This window comes from Ascidiella aspersa, chromosome 2 (assembly GCF_963924565.1).
Source record: "Ascidiella aspersa chromosome 2, kaAscAspe10.2, whole genome shotgun sequence".
NCBI lineage: Eukaryota > Metazoa > Chordata > Ascidiacea > Phlebobranchia > Ascidiidae > Ascidiella > Ascidiella aspersa.
Window position 1 is genome coordinate 6,586,828 of NC_139448.1, and position 17,161 is coordinate 6,603,988.

Below are 17,161 nucleotides of genomic sequence, written 5' to 3' on the forward strand. Positions count from 1 at the left end.
GTGCGCTAATCTAAGGTAATAGACATTTCATTTCCTCGCTAGCTTATACGAGTGGGTTTATACTTACCTTCAATTTTTCGTAAATGCGTTGCTAGAAACTTTTGAATCAATTCCGATTTAACAATTGCGAGTCTTCCGTACATTCTAATACAAGCCGAAGAAGCATCGTAAAAGTTTAGCTTGTTTTTGGTTTCAATGAAGTATTCCAAGTTGTCCAGCCGATGCCAAACAGCAACAGAACTTTCGGCTGTCTTCAAAAGCACAAGTACTTTCAAAAACGTCCACATTGTGGCCTGATTATAAAAACACGTTTGAACATCAAACAAAATTTGCCAATTAGGCCAAATTGAAACTCTGAATAACTGCAATTAAATATTCTCATTTTAAAACCCAAAACCAGTAAACAACCAATTGTCAACGTGCGACAGAAAAGTGATAAAGATAAAACATCGACTGTTATTGCTTGGAAATCTATTGTAAGATTATCCAGAGGCAAAAGTTGCATAAGAAGTTGCTAGCAATGTCTATATTTGGATATACCTTCTGTGCAGAAATAGACGTCCTGATAACGAACCTGATTAAAATAAATTTCCCTTTTTACCTTTATGCAAATAACATATTGAAAGCTAAACATTGCCATCATAATTGTGATATTTATATGCGATCAATAAGAAATCGCTAATGTAGTATTTAATTCTATTGATAGATATTTTGGTGGCTATTCTGAAGTATTAATTAACATATACATCTATAACTTTGTCAATGTTTTCATTATTTTTATTCTCGAGATGCATGTTTTTCAAACACAATTTTAACGCACGATTTGTGAATTAAATTTGAAAATAAATTGAATCTCGGGAATTCCACAGTATTAAGTTATACAAAAAAAGTGAAAAAGTTTAATGGAAATACTTTAATTCCATCAATGCAGTTAAACTTCAAATTCGATTTAGCTGTGGAAGGTCGCCCGAGTAGGGCATCAACATTGGCCTTAGGTTGCGCAAAACCCTTAAAGCATTCCATAGTAGCGTTTGTTTTAGCACACAACATTTCGGTATAGGCTGTTGGCGTTTTTGCAGTCTGTTAATCTTAAGACATTAAGAGTTTTATTATTAATTTTATTTTTATTTGTTATAGAATTTGTTAAAGTTGTATAAAATTTATTTTCTGTATTATATAGCTATTTATCAGGATTAGGAATACGAATAATTTTATTAAGTCATCTTGTACCTCTAAACATCCTACATATGGTCTTTATATGGCGTTGGAGCAAAGAAGAAAGTAGAATATTTTTCTTACATAAGCCATAAAGAAAAACATTTAAGCAGTTCTAGAGGTGTGTGCGAGAATTTGTTGGTGATTTGAAAGGGGTGTTAAGCAGTTCTAGAGGTGTGTGCGAGAATTTGTTGGTGATTTGAAAGGGGTGTTAAGCAGTTCTAGAGGTGTGTGCGAGAATTTGTTGGTGATTTGAAATGGGTGCAGCAAGGAAACATGTTAAGAACCACTGATTTAGATATTGATAAATCTACTGTATAGGTTTTGCGCCACAAATCATTAACTTACAGACTTATTCACTGAAACATTCACACATATGTGTGTCAATAACTGAGATCTAGCCCTTCGAAGCTGCTTTTTGACCAACGACTACGGCTTACGTATAATTAGTACACTGAAAGCCATCGCAGACTCACCGAATCTGTTGATCTATGATGCAAGCAGAGCAGACTAGAAAAACAACTAGCCTGCAGTGAGGTTCGAACTCACGACCTCCGGTCCAGCCGGGACCGTCGCTCCACCAACTGAGCTATGCAGGCTAAGAAGGGAACGAGTCGAGAAACAACCATGCGCCAATGCTTGCTCAATCTGTTAGTACAAGCAACCTCATAGAAGTAATACACAGTACCATATCATTTATTCAATGAAACATTCACACATGAGATCTAGCCCTTCGAGTCGTTGGTAGTCGTTGGTCAAAAAGCAGCTTCGAAGGGTCTGCTCTGCTTGCATCATAGATCAACAGATTCGGTGAGTCTGCGATGGCTTTTCGGTGTACTTACAGACCTTAGATAATGATAAGATCTATATAGGCTTTGCGCCACAACTCAGTAAACCACCGTGGAACACGAGGCTTGATGTACAACAATGGTTGTAGATTTGCAACAATGGCGTCAAACGGGAATTATATTGGATCTTTAGCCGCTCCCCGAAGAGAAATGACAAGATTTAGCGGGTGGTTTTTTTCGGGATCAGACAAAATAGCTTTTAATTTGTAACGAAATGACAAAAACGAGCGTTTGATTTATCGCTTCATAACTATATAACTTTTGATGGCATTCAACTACCATAGTGCTCGCTGTTAGCCTTTGTTTGCAACGCTATTTTATTTTTATTAAGTTTTAATTTTTTTACCGAACGCTGACAAACTTTGACTTCAAGACCCGGGCAAATTAATCAGTAAGAGCGTTAAACTCGTTTGCGGGAAGCAATTAAATGATCAAACTTAATTTTTTTTAATCGTTAAATGTAAAGTTAAGGTATATCGTCGCAATTTACAAGTATCCTAAAAATGTGGCAATACATTCCCTATTTCATCGAATTTTTGTGTTTAGATTTGTTACTCCATTTTCTGTTAATTTGTCGAGATGACACCGATATCTATTTGCCTTATTTACTGGGACTGATGATGGCAATTCCAGGAAGCAACCAGAACATCGTTACAGACCCTACAAGTATGTTTTTTAGTGTTAAATTGATGATTGAATATAAAATAGAAACGATTTGTTATTAATGTGGATATATTGCGTTTGTTTAACGCATTTGTTGCTTTTTGCTATTTAAAAAAAAAAAAACTTTTGCCTATTCGGAAATTTTGTGTTATATATTGCCGAGTTACGCACGGCCCAATTTGGCTGATATGGTTCTTTCAATAAATATTCTGTTGTTACCAGGCATTGTATAATAAAACAAGTTTTTGATCTAAATATTTCTACACAAATATATACCAGAATAACTTATTTTTTTTAAGGAATTATTTTTTACTAAAATACAAGATGTGAAAATAGTTATTCGAAAAAATCTCTGCTGCAAAATGTTGATTCGACTCCACTAGCAACACTGTATGACCTTAATAACTTCCTAAATATATGCCTATGCTAATATTTGCAGGAAAGCGTAGAAAATAGTAAATGAAAAACACATAATTCAAAAAGCTCAGTACATGGTTGCACAGGAAGAGAGAATATAAATTATAAAATGGAAATATTGTTTTATTTTAGATAACTAAACAAAAATTAAGGATAAAACATATTACAAACAGTGGAAAAGCAAGTCGATATAATTTATCGCGCTTTAACTGTAAATATTTACAAACATTTATGTCCAGTTTACATCAGACATAAGGATAATTATTCAACGAAACTTTGCATTGAACTACAACGGCGGTTGTCTTTTTCCTCGCGATGGCCTTGTAAATGGTGACGTAACCAGCTATAAAAATTAAATATTATTGATTGCTTATGTCATCGGCCAGCAAATTTTTTATCGCGGCACCAATTGCTCTTTCAAAGAGCTGTTGAAGGTCCACTACGCAAAACGAATGACGCCACAAAGTTACGTCACAAAACCTTAAATCTGTAAGTAATCTTGCATGCCATGTAGTGTGAAAAGGTACGTGTAGTGTGAAAAGTTATTTTATTTAATAAAAAGAATCCTTTGTAGCGATCATAAGTGACACGGCACAACATGTCATAGTATGTCTAGCGTCGTTGGCTTAAACGATTTAATAAAGTATAGTTTTTGGTGCATGGCGAGCATGGTGGCCCTATGATGCAACCATGAGAAAAGTAAAAACACTCTTAGCCACACCATTTTTAAGATACAATACAATGAATGTAATGCTATCGCGCGCTTACAACTACATGATAAAACTGAAATATTAAGCAATAGCTCACTGCCCACTAAAAATTGCTTAATGGCCAACATTTCGACCGCGGCCCACAGTTTACCGCCCAATTAACCACTGGGCTGGGTGGACAATGTAAAGCGTTTTCTTAGCAATCAAAAATCAAAGCCATATAGCATTAGAACGTATTAACAAATTTGGTATATCGACAAGAGCCCATACTATGCAGTTTAAATTTGAAACATCATGTTAATAAAGATTATTACATCATAGCCAAGTTTCCAAAACTAGGTCGCTTAAGGTAGAGGGTTATACTTTTAAACAAAAACCCTAGGTGTATTTATGGAATCTGATAATTTTAAATGGCGTCTTAAATTGTTAGGCATCACGTGGTTACTGGGACATATGCTTTGCTACAAATGAAACACCAAGTTTTTCCTGCAGTTTCTAAACCCCAAATTGTGTGAAAGCCATAGTATTTGCTGTCGGCTATCCAGGACGACACCGTTAGTCGCATATGTTTGAATTTTGACGCACATATTGGTTTTCGCTTTTTGTGAATATATTTAACTAGCTAACAGCATACTCCTGACCTTATTTGTCGCGGGCCGAATTTAATCACTATTGAGAAAATTAATCGATAAATCAAAAAATATTGCTAGAGTTTTGTAAGAATGAGTTGAAATGAACAAGTCAGGAAATAATATTACATGGAAATATTCCATTACGGCACAGTTATGTTTGCATACGAAACAAAAACTTTGTACGAATCCCTTAAAAGAATAAAAAAGGCCCACCATGGCACCTTGACCCACATTTTCAGGGCCTGCTATAAATTATATGGGAGAGCACTTTTGCGTCGATTTTAAGTTCCAAAATTGAACCGTGACCTTTTGGCCAAACTCAATACAAGAGGACAACGTTATTTCATGTCAGGCGTCACTTCTGCAAAATCATGCAGTAGGATCTATGACTATTTTATAACGTTTAAAGTCCTGAGCGAATTTTACACTACGTCTTGGTAAACATCGTTGCTAGGCGATTGTTGGCGATCACTTGTTTCGCAACGTTGCCCATCCTGTCTGTTCTCAGAGCCTCTAGTCAGACTGGATGCCACTATTAAACATTCAGGGTGATATATCCCGCTTCATCTTGTACGACTGGTAACCGTGGATTTGGTTGAAGGTAGCCAGTTTGATCCACGTCGTCACTGTTCCCTAATCAAAAAAAACAAAGAAGCTTTCTTTTTCGGGTAAAGTGCAGTGTTGTAATGACTTAGGTCAGTGTTTCTTAACCTTTTTTACTCGGGGGCGTAACCTAGAGACGTATAAAGACATGGCGGCGCACCTTGCGAACGAAGCGAGCGCGAATTTTTTTAGCTGTACCGGTATTTCTCTTAAATGGCTTGCAATTTTTTTATTATATGGGTTTTATAGTAGCATATTTTTAAAGGGACTTCAGCCTTTAAGAATAAAAACGATATTTTGTCCATTTAAGACTTATTCCTATTAATTTTGGACTTGTTATGACATGTTTAGGTCTTATCTAGACTATTTTAAATATTATTCTGTCGTGATCATTGATGTGAATTTGGCGTTATTATGTCGCTGGTCTTAATTAGGCCTACTATGGAAGCCTATTATAGATTAATTATCTGATTTAGATATTGTTACTTTGTAGGTCTTATTGCGTTTTCTACTTGAAAGGCTTGTGGAATCAATGAGCTAAGCCTAATAGGAAAGTAAAAAATATATGTTTTATACAATAGGACCTACGTTATTTTTTCATTTTGCTCGCGGCGCACCTGGCAGCCTTCCATGGCGCACCGGTTGAGAAACGCTGACTTAAGTCAATGACCTAACTTAAGTGCATTATTTTGTCACATGTTTTAAATGATTTAACTTGATTACGTCGTTTTGTTAAAATGACTCAAAATATTTTAGACTAATGGCTTTACTTTATCTTATGACATTAATTCAGTGTACTTGGTTTGAAGTTAAGGGTTTTACTTTAACATTTTACTATAGAATTGAGCTATAATTCTCAAATTTTGCTTGAAAAACCATTAGATTGCTACATGTTAATATTTATTTTTATGCTCATAATTGGACTAATTAAAATATTTACTGGTTTATCGTTTTATTATTATTTAGTGATTAAGTTGACTAGGACGTTTTTTGCCTTTTTATATGACTTGTTTACAACACTGGTAAAGTGAACGAAATATTTGGGTAATTCTTACTTGGAACATTTATCCTCATTGAGCTTCCGGGGTTGAGTTCAATGACGCCTGCCTCATCCCGAATGACTGGTAACATTAGATTGGGCTGAACGTAGTCAATTTCAGCAAATTCGTTGCTATTTCCTATTTAAATATTAGGCTTTTATTATTAGACAATCTAAAGCGAAAGCTTTTTGGCAAATGGCACCACAAACTGATAAAATGTCGATTTTAATATGTAAACGTTTATGGGTAAGGGATTGGAAATTTTCCAACATAAAGTCAAGAAATTAGGTCATAATGTGACGTCACAAATCTAGTCGAACCTATGTAGCAATGGGGTGGTTTTCGATTTATTCAAACAAATCTTGCTGGGGTTGTTTTCCACACGACTGTTAAAAAGTTCAAATCATAAAGTGCTCACTAAAGTGCGTATATTTTCGCAGAATCTTAAGTCAGAAATCACTAAAATGGAGAAGAAAAAAAATCTATACTGAAATAGAATTAATCAAGTAAGACAACATACCTATCTGCTCGCTTGCTCTGGATGTGTGCTCACTCCTTCTGGTACTTCTATAGCAAATGACATTGATCATGTATCAATTAACATACTTATTTGGATCAAACTAGGCTTGATCATATTGGATTCAAATGTTGTAAATTTAAGTTTTTAATAATCTTGATTGTAACTTTTTTTAAACAGTTCAAATATGAAATGGTAGGGTTTGTTGAGTGGTAATTACAAAGTGTTTGTAATAGCAAAGTAGATTTATTTTGTTTAGATTAAATGCACTTATATGATGAATCGCGTTTGTCATAAAATAAAACAATAGTTGGGGTATACCACAATCTGAGGCTACTTAGAAATTAAGAAGAATCAAATGCCTTATGTGATGATTTAGAATAGTGTGGCCCAACTGCAGGCCCTTGGCCCGGGAGTTACGCTTTTTTGGCCCGCGAACTGATAGTCAGCTTAGCTTCCATCTAGCAATATCACTTCAATTTTTGTTTTTTTGTTATTGTAATTAACAGAAAAAACTTGGTCAATGATCCTTTGTGATTTGAAGCACCATTAAGCAAAAGTGTATAATCTTACATGTAATGGAGCATTTATCGTATTGCATTTACTTCATAAGCTTAGGCTATGCATAAAGCAATAATCCTAAGAATCGCTGTTTAAAAATATTGGCCCGCAAGATCAAAAAATAAATAAAAAATCTGTGTTTGGCCCGCAAGATAAAAATAATTTTTTTGGCCCGCTATGAAAAGATGTTGAACCACGCTGATTTAGAAAATTCAGAGAGACAAAATTTGTGATGAGAAGTAAAAATATTATTTTACTGATGCATTTACTTGTTGTTAAATTGCAGTAATAAACTTGTTTGCTTAACTTGATGGTTGTAGTAATGGTAAAATATCACTACAATAACGCTATACTATTGGTTGCAAGATGGGCATGGTTTTGCCAAAAAATCTTATTGATAGTCACAAATAATCAAAATAATTGTTTTTGTTTTACAAACCATTGTACTACAGTCAAAACGTTCATATATATATTGAAAGTTAAAATCAAGTTTGATTTTTAATTTTTTTTTTTTTTTTTTAACAATTGCATTATGTTAGTGTGTATAGTATTTGACCAATATTTGATCTATTTGACGAGGATTGTATATAACCGGTCAAATGCCCAAACCCAGATCTAACCTAATATGATTTATTCAGATTATGTTTAGTTCGTTGAAAGTTATTCTTATCATGCAAGAATAATTAAACAGGACTGCTGCCAATTCAAAGTTTACTAGTTGCAATAAATTCCAATTATCCGAAACACATAAAAACTATCAACAATTTGCATGCAACTGAATTTCAAATAAGGAGGAATGGGAACGAACAACAGCGTTCAAGTGTAACATTCTGGAGTTAATTGACATGTGTAACTGAAAATAAATGTAGAAATGTTGTATGTTTATAAATTGCTTTTCAATGTATTCCGCGTATTTATTTTCAGAACCTGCTTACCGATAACTTGCTTCTTGATTTGGCAAAACTGTATGTAGACTAAGTCTAAGATTTGTATCGCTTCTGCCAATGAGCACTGCTAATTTGTACATTATGGTGCACTTTACCAACCTTATGCAAAGCAAGGCAATAACAATCACTGCACAGCAAAGCAGCACAACCCCGCAAATCGATGCTGCCAGAATGGTAGTTTGGTGCTGCGCTGCCTTTCCTTCTTCCAGTGTGTTGTCAACTGTAACACAGCGAGCAAAATTTATCATGTAGATAGTTAATTCTAGCAACCAATTAAACTCTGCTTGCAAAATAGTCTAATTGTCTAATACCGTAGGATAATAAGGCGATATTGACTAAAACCTAAGGATGAAATGCAAAGGTACCGGTGGAATAAGTTTGAGTGACGGTGCCAATGTTTGTTGTTATATTTGTTCCAAAATCGCCTTTGTTTAGATCATTGAACAAAAGGAATACATTTATAGAGTTTTACGTGTAACACATTTTTAATCTTTATTGCCTCATCAACACGTAAAATACAATATAGGAGGACATTCGAGCATTTAGTGTTTTCGGAGCACCATTGAGTTTCTTTAGAAAAGAGGGCATATTATAGCCCTACCGTACTCATAAAGCATTCTATTTAATAACAACACAAACATTTCATATAATTTCCAAACTTATAAACGTTAACCGTAACTTAAATTAGTCAGTGTATTGCTTCTCGCTATAAATATTTCTGTTTGGATAATTATAACGTTCAGGCCAAACGCTTCAAAATTGTGTTATTTAAACACTAGTAATTATTTTTGAGCAAGAGTTACATTCGCTTATATAGTAAGATTTTTGTTTTTAGTCAACACTTTGAAATCGCATAGTATCTAAATACGGATATGGCGAATTAAGTACAACAGCAAACCTACCTATTGAAACGAGACTAGCTGTTGGAACATCGAACGTAGTTCGATCAATCTCACTTTTGGAGACTTCAAATCCAACGTATGACGTTGAAGTTAACAAGTTTAATGATCTTAGTGTTGTTGATGACACAGCTGTGGTGGTAGTAGCTTCATCTATGTGTTAAGTCAAATAGTCAAATAAAAACACGTTATGCCTAATTTCAGTTGATTTAAGTCGTGACAGATTTTCTTACCAATATTTCGTTGGCAAATGAACCCTTCGTTTCTATTGCACTGTATATCAACCCAAAGATAGTATGGGCCGTTTTCCATAGCTCCGCAATTCTCATTGGGTGTCAAAAAGTTGCTCTCCTCGCCAGGGGTCCACTTGGTATAACTTAGAAGTGTCCCATCCCACCATTCAAATTTTCTACCGGTTTTTTGTAATCCGATATAGTAAGTCGTTGGATTTCCTAAACACCATCGAATTATTAAACAACGACATTTCGTGTAAATATAGCTGTTGTGCGTTTTTATACCTTTGGTGCTGCGAAGTTGCTTTGCTAAGAAAACCTGAATATCGGGCGTGTCAACTTTCGCCAAAGTTCCATTCATTTTAACACAAGCAATAGAGGCTTCGTTAAAGTTAAGTCGCCTGCTTCTTTCGATATAGTATTCAAATTCACCATGCAGCTGCCAAAGAGCTGAAGAACTTTCGGCCAACGCAAACAAAGTCAGGGCATAAACAAACATCTGCATTCTAAACAAACCATAAGCCCAACTTATAGCAATGGGAAATTTGCAATAACTAATTTACCACGCAAAAGGTTCAACCAGCAGTTATTGCCTTCACAACTGATAGAAAATGCCAGTTTTAGTTTGAAAGGGTTTCACGCTTTGAACAATACATGCTCCTTTTTTGACCTAAACCGCTGCGACATGCAGCGTGTCATGACGCGGAAGTTTCTATAGAGTTGAATATACAGTACGATTGGCTATGTTGAAACAAAGGCTGAATCATATAGTTTCGGCCTAAAGGCAATGAAAATCGTCAGACCAGCTTCTTTTTGTAAAGACAAGGAAGCGTTTTAACCTTAAATAAGTAAAGAAAGTGTTGTTAATAATAATGTAACGCACAGTTACTTAGCGGTCGACGATTAATTAATGGATCATGCTAAAATAGAAATATGCAGTCATATCTGTCATTGGTTACTCATTGCATTTACTTTGGATGTAAATATTAACAGATCACACGCCTTTTTTTACATTGTTTTACCGTGTGTTTCTCAACTGGATCGTTTAACAACATTGTGAGAAAAACACGACTTTAACTCTTTTAGACAAAGCTAAAAAAAGGAATTTTTTGTACTTGAAATGATTCCATAACGCAACCATTCTATAATTACAGTCCTCGTTAACCACAAGAACGAAAAACTATATGCTTTATACCAGTGGTCCTCAACAGGGGTGCCGCGGCAACCCGGGGTGCCATTTGTAATGCCCAAGATATTTTAAAATCTTTAAGAATCTGATTTTTGCTCAACTCACAACTTTGTGTGTAAAATTAAAGTGTCATAAATCCAAATATTAGAGTGTCATAAATCCAAATATAACTTCCTAAGTTGCGTAGAGTTGATATGTGTTGTTCCAGTTCCGTTTATTGGGACTTTTAATGAATTACTTACGAAAACATCTTGTAGGGGTGCCGCAATATATTGATTATTACTGAGTGGTGTCGCAAACCTACAGTAACAACGTTTGTAGAGCCTAATTGCATTTTTTCAGAGAGAATCAAAATTTGAAAAGAGTGAACAAAACGTAAAATTGTAGCGGTTAATAAAAGTACAACATGAAAGCGCAATTTTAATTATTTACTATGCCACAAATTTCACAGCCTGTGCAATTGCAGTCCGTTATAAAACACAGTCGTGAAAAGGGTATAACGATCACGGTTTGCTTTGTTTGCCTTCTTTTATTAACGCAATTTAGCAACATACAATTATTGCTATACACTATGCACTAAGCTCAAGGTAATGGACAACGCTGAAGGTCTATCACAATCGCTCAAGGATACGACTTTCTATTTTTTATATCAAAACATTCTAACCATTATAAAACAAAGCTGTCATTCTTCGGTATGCGTTTCACATATATGGCGAGATTTTTTGAAAGCGTTCATCGATTGTAGATAATGTCATCTTGGTGCAAAGATAATTAAAATAACAAAAAAATGACATATTTTGATATATTCTTTCTAAAATTCAAATTTAAAATTTATTAGGCCATCCAGATACACCATATTGAAAAAAAACTAACCACCATTTTTTGTTGAATTTAAAATATGTTTCTATAGTGCTAGCATTGTATTATAGATTAAAAATACAAACGATTCAACAGCTTGGCCCAACAAGTAGCTGCAGCCTGCTTTATTTTTCTACGTGCAATAAGCACACCCAGTCACAATGTGTTTTGTCCTGATTCTGGTCGGCACATTCCGGCGCGTGTAAATGGACAGACTCCACGTTTGTCAACTTGCTAACTTCTGAGCTTGCAGTTTAGACATCACCGTAAACAGCCACCTCCATTGCTTCGCTTACTCTATCGCTTTCTACAAGCAAGAAGGGCGAGTTAAATTCGGGCTGTTGAGATGCCTACTTTTAAATACATCAGCCTCTTCGGTTTTAACCACTTGCAAGACTATTTAAATCTTTGGCCAGTTCAAACGACAGTCTATTAAGCACCCAGATTCCTATTATGTAAATAGGTTTATTGTCAAGGTACTGCTGACATGGCTTAGCCCAGATTTTTCAAACAAAAAAGTGCCTACATGAGCGGCGTTAGTTTACATAAAATTTGCATGAATTAGCCTTCGTGTTACTGAGATTGAAAAGGAGCCGCCAAACGTGAAAATAAACTATTATCCTTTTAGTAAAACAGATTATATGGCCACATTCCTTGATATCATGGATATACTTTTTAGAGTTGGGAGTTACGCAGGAGTAATTTAAAAAAAAATGGAAAGAACAACAAATGATTTGGTTGCGTTGATTCAAAAATACTCCCTTTTAGTGAAAACGCAAATTTTGTTTTACAGCAAAGAACATATAGCTAAAAATAAAACAATATTAAAAATGAACTACTGGCTTAATTTGTTAAATAATGTACCCTTACCGTAATTGGTTTGATTCGAAATGTTAATGACTTTTACAGCGACAGACAGTGATTCTGTCGCGTCGTTGTCGCTGAACAAAAATCAAATTAAAGGTTTTTCGTTAGTTTTCGTGCAGCCTAACATACCAAAAATCTACAACTGAGCATAAACTTCATGTTGAGGCCAGTCACCAGAAAATGTAAGTAACGTCGCGTAAATCTTAGTTCTATTTTTTAAAATTGCTCTATTTTCCAAGAGTACCACTCCTGGTTAAATAAGTTAAAATATGACTTAGTAATCCGGTATAGCTTAATGCCGAAGTAGACTATAGAAACTACGCAAAGTTGATTCACTATTTATTAACGAAAATATCGTTTCTTTATACTAACCAATATAAACGACCCAAAACAACGGCCATCACAATTACAAAAGCCAACGGAAGGGATATTGCTATCACTGCGGTCACAGTGTGAGTGTGGAATGTTTCGAATTCATTCAGATGAGAGCCTTTAAAAGAAATCTTGATTAAATTGCGAAGACTTTCATTTTTATGCACGAGTCGATTCCGTTGACAATATTAAACGATAAAGCTATAAAAATAGGCTTTTCACAGCCAAAACAAACTTTCAAGGAACACCTTAAATCAGGGGTGTCCAACAAGCGGCACGCGTGCCAAATGTGACACGCGACCTAATAAAATATGGCACGCGAACCCCCCTCCAAAACCCTAAAATTGTTAGTTAGCCAATTGTCAAAAAAGTTCAGTTTGTTATTCAGCCAATTGTCAAAAAAGTCCAATTTGTTACTCCGCCAATTGCCAAAACATACTAAATTTGTTATTCAGCCAATTACCATTGTTTTGTCACCTATAAAACAATCGCGGCAATCACAACTATAACAATTACTTTTGATATTGCAACATTATACTGTATAGTGGAGAATAGCATTTACATATTTATATAGCGTGGTGTGAAGAAGCGATAGTCAGCTCACCGACGAACACTTAACCACAATATTGCAAATTCCTACTGCACAGTTTCCCATGTGTAAATAAACGTTTTAATTTTTGGTAAAAAAGGCGCTTTTAAAATTAAAAGAATTGTTTAAGCAACTTTGGCACGGGAATAAGTTATAATATAGAAATTGGCACGCCGGCATGTTTGAGTTGGACACCCCTGCCTTAAATCCTTACCACTGAACCTACCGATTTTCTTATCGTACCCGATCGCGATACGTTTGTCCCAAAATATCGGTTATTGTTTTGCAAGCCTTATAAACGCTACACCTAAAAAGTATTGCATCTATATGCACTGCTGTCAATAACCAAATTATTTTTCACAGCTTTTACTCTTGTGTTCTTATGCAAAAACAATGGAGGGGTTTTCCCTTCGCGATCGCGATAAGCCTAAGATATTTGAGTGTACACAAAAACTTCTTTGTAACCAACAATACAGTGGTGTAAAGGGGCGAAGCGTAGATTTTAAATAATATTACTACAGTTTGATTTGGGCCTGTAAAAACGGTCTAACTGAACTGTAGGATTATTAAACGTTTTTGAATGTACGGCTATAAATGAAAATTTTGGTTGGCGTGGGGTATTTAGAGATGAAGTCATAATTTGGTAATTTGACTTCACAAAATAAGGGTAGTATGGTAGTTTTTGTGCAAGACATGCAAAACAGAAATAGAGTCCAAATATATTTAAAGACAAATGAAAGCACCAAATTGTTCTGTTTAAACTCTGTTCGGCTAAAAGGTATTCTGTTGTTTAAATACACCAAAATATTAAATACGCCTTTGTGGACCTCCCAAATCTTGCAACTACTGGTCCACTGGTGCAAGTTCAACAATCCATGCTCTAACACAGTGGTTCCCAAACTTTTTTGGCTCGCGACACACTAAACAAATCTTAACAATTTCGCGACATACTTTTTTTTTTTTCAAGAACCACAATAGAGTAATTTTACGATCGCCCTTACCACACGACAAACGATATGTAAATGTTTCTAAATTATTAATTTAAAATTTATAGTACGTATTTAAGTCTAAAATGCTTGCGTGTATGCCTATTGGTAATACAAATACTTTTTTTTCAATATTACAAAAGGATTCACGGTACACTTGACAATCTCTCGAGGCACGCTATTGTGCCGCGGGACACAGTTTGGGAATCACTGCTCTAACACATAGTAAAGAACTCTTTATTTGTACTAATTTCATTTCGTATTTAAAACAATTAGTTAATCGTTGTTTTTAGAGCACTCACCACTCAATTTTCGGCAAACGAAATTGCCGAGTTTGCCGCAATCTACATCTACCCAACTGAAGTTGAATCTTTTCTCCATCGCAGTGCATTTATTAGGTTTTTAATAAAGTGGTTCTTAATCTTTTATGGCTTACGGCACCCCTTAAAAATAGTAAATTGATTTTCGGCTCCCTTACTGGAACTTTTGTATTTTAATGAAATGTCGCTATAAATGGAACTGGAACAACACAATCAACTTAAAACATCATGGAAAAATACGATCTGATGAATAAAGAGTTATTCGAAACGTTCAAAATGCTACCTACTTCTGTGTGGGCTTTGGTATTGTTATTAGTCTTACTACAACCTCCAACCATTATGATCCAAAATGCAACTCTTTGTTGTTCATTAAATTAGATATTCATCGGAACTGGGATTGGCATGGTCACAAGGTCAACAAGTTCCCTGTGCCAATTTCAGCACGCTACTTTCGACTGGTTCTGGTTGCTTTTAGTGGTGATTTCTCTCGTCTTAGATTGGAATATCTCAAATGCTAAAGTGAAATGGTGCCAAAAACTAAAACGACATACATTTTTTTTGAAATTATTTTACTTGATTATTAAACGAATTGAGCATAACAATATGATTTAACAAAATATATAGCAGGCTTTATAAAATTGTCTTTAAGTTGATCAATTTTGTCTTTGTTTAAAAACAAATATAAATAATTGAAGATCCTTCAGTTGTTGCAATTGCTTTAGGCACTATTGACACCCGAGTTGTTAGGTTTGCAATTCACCACAAGTAAAACAATAACGTTTATTGTTAGTTTTATTGTCTAATTTTTTTTATTTTGAAATATTTTTTTGGGCGCGGTCAAAGATTTTTTTATAATAAGGCCGGGAGAACTGTTAAGATTGAAGATTGCCTGCCAAAACGTTGTATTGAGCGTTATCAATATTTATTCTGAGCTTCATAAAAGTGACGTTTAGTTTTATATTTCATAAAAATCAATCTTATAAATAAATCCGATAAACATTTTGTTAATATATCATTAATAACCGCATTTTAGAATTATTAGGGAGGTAATTTGGTGACCCCTGGTATTGTTCATCGTTTTTCTTTCGTCATTTTCTGTTATCGTTTGTTTATTTAACATCAATCTTCTTCCAACTTTTCTAATTTAAAACTTTTTTAAAGGTAAATTATTCATGCCGATATTTAAAGGTAAATTCTCTCGTTAAAGTTTTTTCGGTGTTTATTTATAATAACGGTTTTGTGTTTGAAACTCAAAAAAATGAAGTATATTACGTTTAATAGACGTTGTTATTCACCAAGATTCATCTCTAATAGTTTTCATTCACCCTATTTTTCGATCGTATATTAAATTTTTACGAATACATGATCGTTTTTGTATACCTTAATCTTACTGTTACGCCGCCCGCCGCGACCTGCGCACTGGGGCCTGGCCCCTGACCTCATACAGTTGCCCGGCGGGACGCAACCGCGTGAGTTCTTGTTGTTTGCAAAGGCTTCTGGTCAGATATGCTACCTGTCATAACCACAACTAAAATTCCAATCAAAAGTATATTGTTACAACGAATTAAAACGTTATCAAATAGCATTAGTGAACGTTATGTGAGTTAATGTGAGACAGACAGCCACCGCCTATTGCAGCGACTGTCGGCTAAAACTTCGCAAAAGACTTCTCTAGAAAAAAGCTCAAAGCCGCTAAGACGACATGTATATAGCCAATACGTGGGAAGAAAAAGAACACGAAAGTTACGTCATATTTGGCCAATAAGACTGGCCGGCACTCTGAAAACATGGCTAGGCATTACAGCGGCCATTCTAAGGCCAAATTGCAGCGGGAGTAAGAGGCCAGCAAAACAAGTGGCTTGTTTTGCAGAACGTGAGAACATCGCCCACAAGACTGACAGTTCTAGATTACGAGTTAAAGGTTACATGTCAAGTTTGAAACGAGGCGAGAGAACGCAATACGGAAAACTTTACATCATGAAAAATTATACTATTCAACCAATAATACATTTGATTATGCGAAAGCTAGAACGCGCTAATCTAAAGCCCTATTTAAAAATTCGTAAGATAACTTAATATTGATATGAACTCTAAGATTTGACTTATTGCAATTAACTAATTTGGGTGTTTAAGTGTTGATAAACACGTAACACTTACCCTTGATATTAAAACACTTTCCTATTATTAATTAAATGAATTTGGATTTATGGGTTTTTTGAGGCTTTGTATTTAAAGTTTACAGCTAAACCCATTTCACCGATGTTTAGAGTAGCTTGCTCTAAACTAAAAATTGTTCTGATATTTAAAAAGCCGAGCGTTTCATCTTTAATTAAATGAAACTTTTGTCTCTTCGGGCAGTTGCAAGTTGTAAGAGTCCGAATATAAATATCTAATGATTTTTAGTTCATTTATTTAATTTATTTTTGATTTGCTGATTTACAATTAGCTAACATTTTAAACAAACCGTTCATTAATGGGCCGGCTTTGGATTTTGCTTTTCAGCACAGTTAATTTTGTTTAAAATTTGCTTTCTTTTTAGAAATTAATTGTTGAAAAGTAATTGCGATATACATTTAATCTTGAATATTGTTAGAATTTATTCGAAACGTTCATAAATATGAAATCCATTTCCGCATAGCTTTTGATTATAATTTTTGGGTGAACTTTCCTAAAATTTTACACATTTTTAACAAGT

General features: G+C 34.7%; 1 non-coding gene across 1 annotated transcript; it reads right to left on the bottom strand.

Annotated features, from left to right (window-relative positions):
- Positions 1 to 1,739: 1,739 nt before the first annotated feature.
- Trnap-ugg (transfer RNA proline (anticodon UGG)) lies at positions 1,740 to 1,814 on the bottom strand. Its single transcript has one exon. It is a non-coding gene; the product is annotated as a tRNA-Pro (tRNA).
- Positions 1,815 to 17,161: the final 15,347 nt, after the last annotated feature.